Source organism: Orycteropus afer, unplaced genomic scaffold (assembly GCF_000298275.1).
Source record: "Orycteropus afer afer isolate SDZICR_OR568_19922 unplaced genomic scaffold, OryAfe1.0 scaffold00004, whole genome shotgun sequence".
Taxonomy (NCBI): domain Eukaryota; kingdom Metazoa; phylum Chordata; class Mammalia; order Tubulidentata; family Orycteropodidae; genus Orycteropus; species Orycteropus afer.
In genome coordinates this window covers 2,704,912-2,718,192 of record NW_006921591.1, presented here as the reverse complement: position 1 = coordinate 2,718,192, position 13,281 = coordinate 2,704,912, and positions in this window count along the sequence as shown.

Below are 13,281 nucleotides of genomic sequence, written 5' to 3'. Positions count from 1 at the left end.
GAGAGAGAATACAAATAACATGAATAAGAAACAAATTGGGTGATATCACAACAGAACCAACTGAAATCAAAAGGATCCTATCAGGGTATTATGAAGAACTATGGTGTTGTAGTGCTTAAGGCATTTGACTGCAAACCAGAAAGCTGGTAGTTCAAACCCACCAGCCACTCCTCAGAAGGAAGGTTGGGTAATCTAATTCCATAGTGATACCACCTCAGAAACCCAAGAAGGGGTTGCCATGGGTCAGACCAGACTTGATAGCAGTGAGTTTGGTTTGGTTTTATGAAGAACTATACTCCAACAAATTTGAAAATCTAGAAGAAACTGGCAGATTTCTACAAACATGCTACTTAAATAAACTAACATAGACTGAGGTGGAAAATTTGAACAGACCCATAACAAAAAGAGAAATTAAACAGGTCAGTAAAAAATTACCAACAACAACAACAACAAAAAGGTTTCAGTGGAGAATTATACCAAACATTCAGAGACGAACTGATACCAATCATACTCAAACTATTCCAGAACATAGAAAAGGATGGAATTCTCTCAAATTCATTTTATGAAGCAAGCATAACCATGACACCAAAACCAGGGAAAGACATCACTAAAAAGGAAAACTACAGACCAATATCCCTTGTGGATATAGATGCAAAAATCTCCAACAACATATCAAAAATATAATACATTATGACCAAGCAGCATTCATACCAATCATGCAAGGATGTTTCAACGTTAGATAAACAATCAATGCCATCTATCACATAAATAAAACAAAGGGAAAGAACCACACAATCATATCAATTGATTCAGAAAAGGCATTTGATAAAATCCAACAGCCATTCCTGATAAAAACTCTCACCAAAATAGGAATAGAATAGAAGGGAAATTCCTTAATGTAATAAAGAGTATATATGTAAAACCAACAGCCAATATTATTTGCAATGTAGAGAGACTGAAACCATTCCCCTTGTGAACAGGAACCAGACAAGGATGCCCTCTACCACCACTTCTATTCAACATTTTATTGGAAGTCCTAAGCTAGGGCAATAAGGCAAGAAAGGGAAATCAAAGTCATCCAAATTGGTGAGGAAGAAGTCAAACTATTCCTATTTGCTGATGATATATAATCCTATACCTAGAAAATTCAAGAGACTCAGCAAAAAAAAAAAAAAAAGAGAGAGAAAAGAAACTCCTGGAACTAATTGAGAAATTTAGCATCATGGCAGGATAGAAGATCAACATCCAAAAATCAGTTGGATTCTTCTACACTAGCAAAGAGATTACTGAAAAGGAAATAAGGAAATAAATACCATTTACAGTAGCTCCCAAAAAAATAAAATACTTGGGAATAAATCATACCAGGGACACAAAAGACCTGTACAAAGAAAACTACAAAAGACTACTTCAAGAAGCCATAAGAAATCTACATAAATGGAAGAGTATACCATGCTCATGGATAGGAAGATTAAACATTGTGAAATGTCAATTTCACAAAAACATTGTGAAAACGTCAATGTTAAACATTGTGAAAATTTCAAACATTGTGAAAATGTCAATGTATAGACCCAACGCAATCTATACATTCAATGCAATCCCAATCCAGATCCCATCAACATTCTTTAAGGATATGGAAAAAGAAATCACTAATTTTATACAGAAAGGAAAGACACCTTTGATAAGCAAAGCACGACTGAAGAAGAAGAAAGTAGGAGGTCTCACTCCTGAATCTCAAAACCTACTATACAGCCACAGTAGTCAAAACAGCTTGGTATTGGTACAGTGACAGACACCTAGACCAGTGGAATAGAATTGAGAACCCAGAAATAGATCCAACAACCTATGGTCAGTTGATCTTTAACAAAGGGCTGAAATTCATGAAATAGGAAACAGATGGTCTCTTTAACAAATGGTGCTGGCAAAACTGGATATGCATTTGCAGAAAAATGAAACAAGATCTGTACCTTACACCATACACAAAAACTAACTTCAGATGGATCAGAGACTTAAATATGGAACTCAAAGGTATAAAGTTCCTCAAGTAAAAAACAGGGGAAACTTTAGGGGCACTAATTTATGCATAAACAGACTGTCAAGCATAAACCAAAATTGCACAAACAGCAGAAGATACACTAGATGAATGGGACCTTCTCAAAATTGAATTTTTATGAGCTTCAAAAGACTTCTTCAAAAGATTAAAAAGAGAACTTACAGATTGGGGAAAAAAAAGAAAAGAGGAAAAGAAAACCATTTGGCAATGACATATCTTACAAAGGACTTACCTCTAAAATTTATAGAAAACTCTAATATAGCAACACCAAAATGACAAACAATCCAATTCAAAAATGGGCAGAAAACATGAGTAAACACTTCACCAAAGAGGATATTCAGGCGGCCAACAAACACATGAAGAAATGCTCACAATTGTTAGCCATTAGAGAGATGCAAATCAGAACAACAAGATACCATCCTGCCCCATCAGTAATAGCAAAGTTCAACAAGACAGAAAATAACAAATGTTGGCAAGGATGTGGAGAGATTGAGACTCTCATACACTGCTGGTGGGATTGTAAAATGATACAATCACTGTGAAAAACAGTATGGTGATTCCTTAAATAGTTAGAATTAGAAATAACATTTGACCTAGCAATTCCATTACTAGGTATATATCCTAAAGAAGTGAAAGCCAGAACAAGAACAGATATATGCATACCCATGTTCATCACAGCACTATTTATAATAGCCAAAATATGGAAACAACCTAGGTGCCCATCACTAGAAGAATGGATAACCAAACTATGGTCCATACACAGTATGGAATACTATGCAACACTAAAGAATGATGTAGAATCTACAAAACTCCATATAATGTGAATGAACTTGGAAGATAGAATACACAGGAATCAAATCTACTACATCTATGGAAAGACAGTGCCACATGAATTTAGAGATATTTCAAGAACAGATTTGACACACTGAGCACTATTGACTGAACAGGAGTTGTAGGATGACATCAAAAACAAAACAAAACAAAACTTTCTGCCATCAAGTCATTTCCAACTCATAACATGAATGAATGTGGAGGACATTATGCTGAGTGAAATAAGGCAATAACAGAAGCATAAATATTGCATTAATTCATTACTGTAAAAAATCAAGGAAAGGTTTATATATGGAAGGAAACTTTCTTTGTTGGCTACTAGGGATAGGAGCGGGAAGGGGGGGACACTGCAAATAATAAAATATATGTATAGTTCACAGCCTAATTTCAAGGATGATGGAAGTCAGTGAAGTGAGCAGCAGCTAGGTTATGATTTCAAATGTCCCCTTTCTGCCTCACCCCAACACACCACACTCCCATTTATCTCTACAATGTATCTACCGTTCCTAGGTGAGTGCCTTATCCTGTTTTTCTAAGTCGTCAAAAGTTCTTCCTACACACAACTCTTTCATACATCTATAATCACCCACCAGAAACCCATATCTGTATAATCTTTATTATTAGCTAAACACTGACAAAATAATGCAAAATCAAAATAAAACATAAAATCCAACATTATTTTTAATTCCAAATCCAAATATAAATTATTTGGAATTGGCTAAATTTTCAAAGTATTAAATGTAACAATGGCTTCTGAAAAAATATACAGGTTGAAATTAACACCATGCAAATGTAGCAAAAACTTCATCAAATTCTTGGTGAGTTCTATATCAAAGAATTTGACCAACAACCACACTATTGAGAATTCACTAAGCAAGTCAGAAGGGATAAATTGTTCCCATTACCATCCTTCACTGGGGTCAAAAACTGGTAGGAAAAGCAAGAGGAAAATTCACCAAAAGCACTTACCTCATAGAGCCATAAGGTAGATCAAAGAAAGCTAGTAAAATTAGTTTAAATAGCACCTTTGGTTATGGCTAAGTTCAGCATCCAGTGCCTCCCTTACTTACCTGGAAAGAATTCTTAGACTATCTACTATTTATAAAGCAGTATGAAGTTTAGAATAAAAGCAGCAGGTCCTCACGCTTCAAAAAAGCACATGATGTATGGGCACAGATGATCCATGAGGAAGATAGAGGCACAGGAATGAGAAGGAGGAGGTGAGAGATGGACCATGGTTGACATTGGAAGCTGCTGGTATGTAGATCCTGTGATGGTTAGTTTTATGTGTCAAGTTGGCTAGGCGTTGGTTCTCAGTTATTTGAAAAGAAATTAATCTAGTTGCCATCATGTAAGTTTACATGTAAATAACTAAGCAGTCTGTCCATCAGTCTGTTGTACTGTGGTGGCTTGCATGTTGCTATAATGCTGGAAGGTATGCCACCTGTATTCCAAGAGCTAGCAGGGTGACCCATGGTGGATATGTTTCAGTGGAGTTTCCAGACTAAGATACACTAGGAAGAATGACCTGGTGATCTACTTCTGAAAAAATTGGTCACTGAAATTCTTATTAATAGCAACAGAACACTGTCTGATATAGTGCTGGAAGATGAGCGGCTCAGGTTGAAAGGCACTCGAAATACAATAGGGGAGGAGCTTCTTCCTCAAAGTTGAATTGACTTCAATGACATGGATTGAGTAAAGCTTTCAGGACCTTCATCTGCTGATGTGACATGACTCAAAATGAGAAGAAACAGCTGCAAACAGCCATTAATAATTAGAATGTGGAATGTATGAAGTATGCATCTAGGAATACTGGAAGTCATCAAAAATTAAATAAAGCACATAAAGATCGCTATCCTAGATTTTAGTCAGCTGAAATGGTAGTATTGGCCATTTTGAATTGACAATAATATGATCTGTTACACGAAGAATGACTAAGTGAAGAGGAACGGCATCATATTTATTGTCAAAAAGAACATTTCAAGATCTAATCTGAAGTACAATGCTGTTGGTGATAGGATAATAGCCATATGCTAACAAGGAATATCAGTTAATAAGACTATTATTCAAATTGTGCACCAAGCACTAATATCAAAGAAAAAATTGAAGATTCTTACCAACTTCTGCAGTCTGAAATGTGAAAACTGGAAATAAAGCAGCAGCATTGGAAGTTGGAAAATAGGCCTTGGTGATAGAAATGATGCTGGAAATACTGTGATAGAATTTTGCCAAGATCAACAACGTATTCATTGCAAATATATTTTTTCAACAAGATAAACACCAATGATATACATGGACCTCACAAGATAGAATACACAGGAATCAAATCAACTACATCTATGGAAAGACAGTGCCATGTGAATTTAGAGAGTATTCCAAGAATGGATCTGACACACTGAAAACTAATGACTCAACAGGAGTTGTAGGATGACATTAAAAAAAAAAAAAAAAAAACAACTCTGCCATTGAGTCAAATCTGACTCATAGAGACCCCTCTGTAAGTTTCTGAGCTGGTATCATTATGGAAATAAACTGTCCAATCATCCTTCTGAGGAGTGGCTGGTGGGTTTGAATTGCCAGCTTTCTGCTTAGCAGTCAAGTGTGCTAGGGGACATCATAAATGAAGGAAGTAAAAGGTCATTAAAAAGACAGGGGAAAAAAAAAAAAAAAGACCAAAAAAAAAAAAAAAGAAAAAGAAAAAAGGATGCCAGAAGAGACTCTGAAACTTGTACATGTATGTACAGTAACTAAAGTGAATGGAAGAAATGATGAAATAAAAAAGCTGAATGGAAGATTTCAAAGGGAATGTAGAGAAGACAAAGTAAAGTATTGCAAGGAAGTGTGCAAAGACTTGGAGTTAGAAAATCAAAAAGGAATAAACTCTCAGGATTTCTTACGCTGATAGTGGAAGAAAAAAATTTAAGCTTCAAGTTGCGGTACTGAAGGATTCCATGGCAAAATAATGAACAGTACAGGAAGCATCAAAAGAAGATGGAAGGAATGCAGAGGCACTGTCCCAAAAAGAATTGGTTGATATTCAACCATTTCAGGAAATATTATACAATCAAGAACCAATGGTACTGAAGGAAGAAGTCCAAGCTGAATTGAAGGTACTGGGGAAAAACAAGGCTCCAGGAATTGACATAATTACCCATTGAGATATTTCAACAAACAGATGCAACGTTGGAAGTGCTCACTCAATTCTGTCAAGAAATTTGGAAGAGAGCTACCTGGCTAACGAATGGGAAGAGATCCATTTTTGTTTCCATTCAAAGAAAGGTGTTCCAACAGAATGCAGAAATTAGCAAACAATATCATTAATATCACATGCAAATAACATTTTGCTGAGGACAATTCAAACATGCTTGCAGCAGGACATTGAAATGCAATTGCTAGAAATTCAAGCCAGATTCAGAAGAGGATGTGGAATGAAGGATACCATGGCTAATGTTAGATAGATCTTGGCTTAAAGCAAAGAATAGCATAAAGATATTTACAGGTGTTTTATTGACTATGCAAGGGCATTTTACTGTGTGGATCATAACAATTTATAGATAACATTGTGGAGAATGTGATTTCCAGAACACTTAGTTATACTCATGAAGATCCTGTTGATCGACCAGGAGGCAGTCACCCCAACAGATCAAGGGATACTGCATGGTTTAAAATTAGGAAAGGTGTGTGTCAGGGTTATATTCTTTTACCATACTTCTTCAATCTGTATATTAAGCAAATAATCTGTGAAGAACAATATGGCATCAGGATTGAAGGAAAACTCATTAACAACCAGTGATATGCAGATGACACAATCTTGCTTACTTAAAGTGAAGAGGACTTGAAGCACTTACTGATGAAGATCAAAGACTACAGCCTTCCATATGGATTACACCTCAACATAAAGAAAACTAAAATCCTCAAATCCTCACAGTTTACTATAAAGCAACATCATGATGAATGGAGAAAGACTGAAGTTGTCAAGGATTCCATTTTACTTACATTCACAATCAATGGAAAAAGGAGTCAAGAGATCAAGCAATGTACTGCACTGGGCAAATAATCTGCAAAAAGTCTCTTTAAATGTGTTAAATATCAAAAATGTCACCTTGAGGACTAAGGAATACCTGACCCATGGTGTTTTTAGTCAGTTGATGTGCATGTGAAAGCTGGACACTGAATATGGAAGACTGAAGAAGAATTAATGGCTTTGAATTATGGCATTGGCAACAAATACTGAATGTATCATGAACAGCCAGAAGAACAAATCTATCTTGGAAGAAGTACAGCCACAATGCTCCTTAGAAATTAGAATGGTGATATTTCATCTCACACACTTTGGAAATTTTATCAGGAGTTACCAGTCTTCGGAGAGGGACATCATGATGGTAAAGCAGAGTGTCAGTGAAAAGAGGAAGACCCTTAATGTGATGTATTGACACAGAGGCTCCAACAATAGGCTCAGACATAGCAAAGATTGTGAGGATGGTGCAGGGCCAGGCACCATGTTATTCTGTTGTACACAGAGTCACTTTGTGTGGGAACCAACAACAACAAATAAGTTGGCCTTGGGAGCTCCGGTGGAGTAGTGCCTAAGACATATGACTTCTAACCAGAAGGCTGGTGGTTCAAACTCACCAGCCACTCCTCAGAAGGAAGATTGGGCAATCTACTTCCATAGTGACACTGCCTCGGAAACCCAAGGAAGGGTCGCTATGAATTGGATCTGACTCAATGGCACTGAGTTTGGTTTTTGGAGTTCTGGGTAGAGCAGATTGCCTTCCATAATATAATCTAATGTAATTAATTACCTTATACCTAATGTAGTATAAAGGAGAACTGGTATCTATGGCATTTAACTATTAGCTAGAAGGTTGCTGGTTCAAACCCTCCAACTGCTCCACAGTAGGAAGATGAGGCAATCTACTTCCATAAAGATTTACCATCTTGGAAACCCAATGGGGGTTGCTATGAGTCAGAATTGACTTCATGGCAGTTGTTTTGGTTTTGCTTTTAGTAGCACAGTGGTTAAAGTATTTGGCTGCTAACTAAAAGGCCAGCAGTTAAAACCCACCAGCTTCTTCTCTACAGAAGAAAGACAAGGCAATCTGCTTCTATAAAGATTTATAGTCTTAGAAACCCAATATGGCAGTTCTACTCCTCTGTTCTATAGGATTGCTGTGTGTTTGGCAATGGCAGTGGGTTTTGGTTTATGTACTATAATGTAATCAGCTTCCATAATGCAATTTAATGTAATGTGATCAATCAGTTGAGGCCATATCAGCATAGGGTAGATGCCAAACATAATCACTCCTAAATTATAAAAAGAGCAGGATAGACACAGATGCACACATAGGGGGTCACAGATACCATGCAAGGATTGCCTACAAACCAAAAACCACAAAAGGATCCCTGGAAAATACTGCAACTTAGGAGAAAAGCTCACAGAAGGAATCAACATGGCCAAGACATTGATCTAGACTTTTAGCCTCCAAGACTGTGAGAAAATAAATTTCTGTTCTTTAAAGCCACCCACTTGTGATATTTGTTACAGCAGTCATAGGTAAAACAGACCCAAAACTGGCCTTGGCATTACCAGACAAGGGAAAACCCTTCCCCAGGCATGGGGCAGGGTAATCAACCAGTACTAGGGTCTGCTGTCAACACCAGCCTCAAAAAGAGACAGTCACATCAAAGACCAAGGTTGGACAAAAGCAAAGTTTCCCAAGGTGTGGTTTGAGTACCACTGGTGTTTTGTGGAATGGTTTTACATAGTTCACAGAATATATAATTTTACTTTAATAGTTCTATATTTATTTCAATATATATTAGAAGGAAATTAAGAATAAAACTAACCTTTGAGCTCATGATTTCATTACTATTCTTGTTTATGATTGTTAACTTAGGAAAATAAGGTGATCTAAGGAGAAATAGTAAGTAAATGATAATATACATCTTACTCAGATATGGCAAAATTTTGAAGGTTATTCCCAAATGAATGAAGTTTGGAAAACCAAACCAAAGAGATAAGACATGTCATGAAATGTAATAATCTATTACTAACATTGTGGTTTGGTGGTATAATTTTTACCTTCCATGTGGGAGACCCAGGGTTGATTCCCAGCCAATGCACCTTATCTGTCAGTGAAGGCTTACACGTTTCTACAATGCAGAAAAGGTTTCAGTGGAACATCCAGACTAGGACAGACGAAGGGAAAGGCTTGGTGATTTACTGAAAACCAGTTGGTGAAAACCCTGTGACCATAGCTGTCTGATCTGCAAATGGCCATGGGGATGGGAGAGGACTGAGCAGTTCTTCATTTAATTGTGTATGGTGTTGTCGTGGGTCAGGGTGGACTTCATGGCAGTCAACATTAAAAGAACTGTCCATATGATATCCTCAGACAGATTTTTTTTCCCCCAGCTTCATGGATACATTCCAGACACTAAGCAATCTGAGTTCCTATATAAACTCTCAAATTTTCACAGAATAACCAATTTGGAAAATCTTAATCTATCTTCTTAGCTCTCATCTGTAAATTTTTTCAAGCTGCCTGATCTCAGATTGGAAAGAGTGACTTCCTTCTAGCACATGCAAATCCCAGACCCAGGGTGTGGGATTGACTATCAGCAGATGTAATTAACCTATCCAATCTTCCTTGCCAGGACTAGTCATTCCAGCAATAGTGGAGCATCCCACAGCTGGAGAAAGGGTATCAGGGAGAAAGCAGCAGCACCTGCTACCTAGGAAATTAATTGAAAAGCAGGAAACCTTTCCTCATTCCTTCTCACCCCAATTCGGAACATCTTAATTGCAGAGAAGCTAACCTCATTAAGTGCTGCTCAACTGTTGTCAGAAGATTATCAAGTATTAAATTTAAAACCTGTATCTTCTTTTCTCTTCCTGGTAAAAGTTTGCATGTGTATTTCTCCTAAGTCCCAATCTGGAATGATTGGGGAATGGTGATTTGTCAAGGAGCTTATCCTGCCAATGTGGATGTGAGCAATTTGGTTCTAATTGTTTCAATGAATGAGCATTTTAAGAAACCCTAACAATAAAGTAACTTATGTCAGAGAAGAATGAGTCTTGGTATTGTCAATATCCAGATATACAACCATGCTATTTAGAGATGCCTTGTCAATAATGGCAGTCTTTGTATAATAATAGATCTCTGTTTACAAAATATGCCAATGGTACCTAATGCAAGGTGTTTATATGACATTTGTTGGATTTTCAATGTGAATTTACATTTAGTCTCAGCATTGGTCAAAATAATTTCACACTGCAGTGCCCAAACAAATAAATTAATAAAGAGCACTACTTTTCCTGGAAATCCCAACATACATATGTCTCTCAGTTCCAAATAACAACCACCATTTATTTATTTATTTATTTATTTATTTATTTCTCTATCTATCTGTATACCTATTTATTTATTTATTTAAAATTTTACTGTGCTCTGGGTGCAAATTTACAGAGCAAAATTTGTTTTACATTCAACAGTTTGTGCACAGTTGATTTCATGTCCTGATTACCATCCCTGACTATAACAAAGTCTCTTCCCCTCCTGTCCCCGTGACTAACCCCTCCCTGTGCCCTTCTTAACTATGCACTCCTGTCTGTCCAGCTTTCCCTCTATGTGAATGCTGCCCCTCTGGTGCTCTGTGGCCGATTGCTCTAAGGGGTGTATCTCTCTGGAGTAGGTGAGTGCATTGTCCTGGGGTAGGTGTTCTGCATGTAGGTCTTTCTACTGTTAATAACAACCATTTAGTCTTGCCCTTGCATGCCCTTTGAATCTGCCTGCCTTGCATCTGAATTCCAGATGTGTTTCACCAAACTGATTCCAGCCAGAGCTGGGAATGAAATCTCAGGGCTAGTGATAGTCTCATCCTTGTATGTCAAGTGAAGGGGGGGATGTTACCAGGATTGTCCTGTTCTCTTTAAAAATACACAAAGTGCCAAGTCTCATATTTCTAGGATAAAATGTATTAAAATGTGACAAGCCCTTTACCTTTATCTGGATTGTCAGCTCAAGTTGACAGGAATCATGCTCTTCTCATTTATTCACTTTTATATCCCCAGTACTTAGCACAATGTCTCTCATAGAGTAGGTGCTTAATAAATACTTATTGAATGAATGGGTAAATATTATTCATATTATATCCCAGATCTGAGTCAATGATCCAGTGAAATGTCAGGGTATTTCAAAGTTCAATAAAATGTTTCATTCATTTATTTACTAAGGATTTCTTATACCCATCCTTATGTATTTTGTGAGATGTTCTTGTTGTGGTGGTGTTACTTGCCAGTGAGTCAATTCTGACTCATGATAATCTCATGTGTGTAGAGTAGAACTATGTCATAGGGTTTTTAACAGCTCTGACATTTCGGAAGCAGATCTCCAGGTCTGTTTTCTGAGGTGCCTCTGGGTGGGTTCAAATTGCAAAACTTTTGGCTAGTAGTCCAGTGCTTAACCTAAAAATTGAGATTTATAATCAGATGAAAGTTCCCTGTTGTTGTTGTTGTTATGTGCCGTCGAGTCGGCCCCGACTCATAGCGACTCCTCCTTGGGTTTCCGAGGCAGTATCAGTACGGAAGTAGGATTGCCCAACCTTCCTTCCGAGGAGTGGCTGGTGGTTTTGAACCGCCAGCCCTCTGGTTAGCAATCAAGTGCTTTAGCCACTATGCTACCAGAGCTCCTGAAAGTTTCCTAGGTGGTGCAAATGGTTTGAGGTTGACCACTAGCCTAAAGGATGGCTATTTGAACCCATTCAGTAGTACCACAAAAGAAAAGGCCTGGTGATCTAATTATGTTAAGATTACAGCCAAGAAAACCCTATGGAGCAGTCTGACTCTAATGTATGGGGTCACCATGAGTTGGAATAGACTCAATGGCAACTCACAACAACAGTGCAGATGAAGGAAATAAGCCCAAACACAACTGGGGCACAGCGAATCACTTGGTATGGCTCTTCTAGCCATGGCTTTTGTGACTCCCACCACATGGCTGGGTGGAACTACATAAATGTAAGGTGCCTGTGGCCCACCAAGGGGACTGGATAGTTTGCCAATAATGTAAACAAGGTACATGGTACCCTTGTGGGGGTGGGGCCATGGAAATAAGGTGTATAGGACTCTAATGTGAGAATTGCTTAGTTTTGCCATCTTGTAAAGCTTAAAATGAGCCCTCTCAGAGGTGGAAAAGGGGGATCTCACTACCATCAAGAGAAAATAAGCAAGAGTGGAGCGAGTCCTTGGATCCAAGATTCCTGCACATAGAGACAGTGGCAGTAAACTTAGGGACTGGCATTAGACAGAGCAGCAGGCTTGGAAGCCCACAGAGAATGAAAGCTGAGTGCTTTTGGGCAGGAGACTTGCTGGTAGAGTGGGGTGCACTAGTTACATTTACAAAAAACCCCACAAAAACCCAAACTCACCACCATCAAGTCGATTCTGACTCATAGCGACCAACATTGGGTTTCTGAGGCTGTAAATCTTTATGGAAGTAGATCACCCCATCTTCCTTCAGTGGAGTGGCTGGTGGGCTCGAACCTCTGACCTTCTGGTTAACAGCCAAATGCCTTATCCACTGTACCACCAAAGCTCCTTTATGTTGTTGTTGTTGTTGTTAGGTGCTGTCGATTCTTCTCCAACTCATAGCGACCTTATATACAACAGAATGAAACACTGCCCTGTCCTGTGCCAGCCTCAAGATCCTTGCTATACCTGAGCCCATCATTGCAGCCACTGTGTCAGTCCATCTTGTTGAAGGCCTTCCCCTTTTTCATTTCATTGACCCACTTTTTTCTTCAGTTCTTTCAGCTTGAGAAATGCCAAGTGTGTTCTTCCCTTTTGGTTCTAACTCCAGGTCTTTGCAAATTTCATTGTAATAATTGACTTTGTCTTCTGGAGCTGCTCTTTGAAATCCTCTGTTCAACTCTTTTATCTTGTCATTTCTTTCATTTGCTTTATCTACTCTCCATTCAAGGGTAAGTTTCAGAGTCACTTCTGACATCCATTTTGGTCTTTTCTTCCTTTCCTGTCTTTTTTTAAACCTATGTTGTTGTTGTTATGTGCCATCAAGTCGGACCTGACTCATAGCAACCCCTCCTTGGGTTTCCGAGGCAGTATCACTATGGAAGTAGATTGCCCAACCTTCCTTCTGATTTAAACCTATAGGCAGAGCTAAAAGAAGTCTGTAACACTTGCCCAAGCAGTGCCGAGGCCAGGCCAAGAGGCCAATGACCAAAGAGAGACATGCCTATGGGCATGGCCAAGGGGAGGCTGTTCTAACAGAAATTGTGTCCTGAGAATTTCTGATTCTGAAATGTGACCTATTAATTTCCAAATAAATTCCATAATAATAATAATAATAGTGAGTATTATCTGTGAGTTGTGTGTG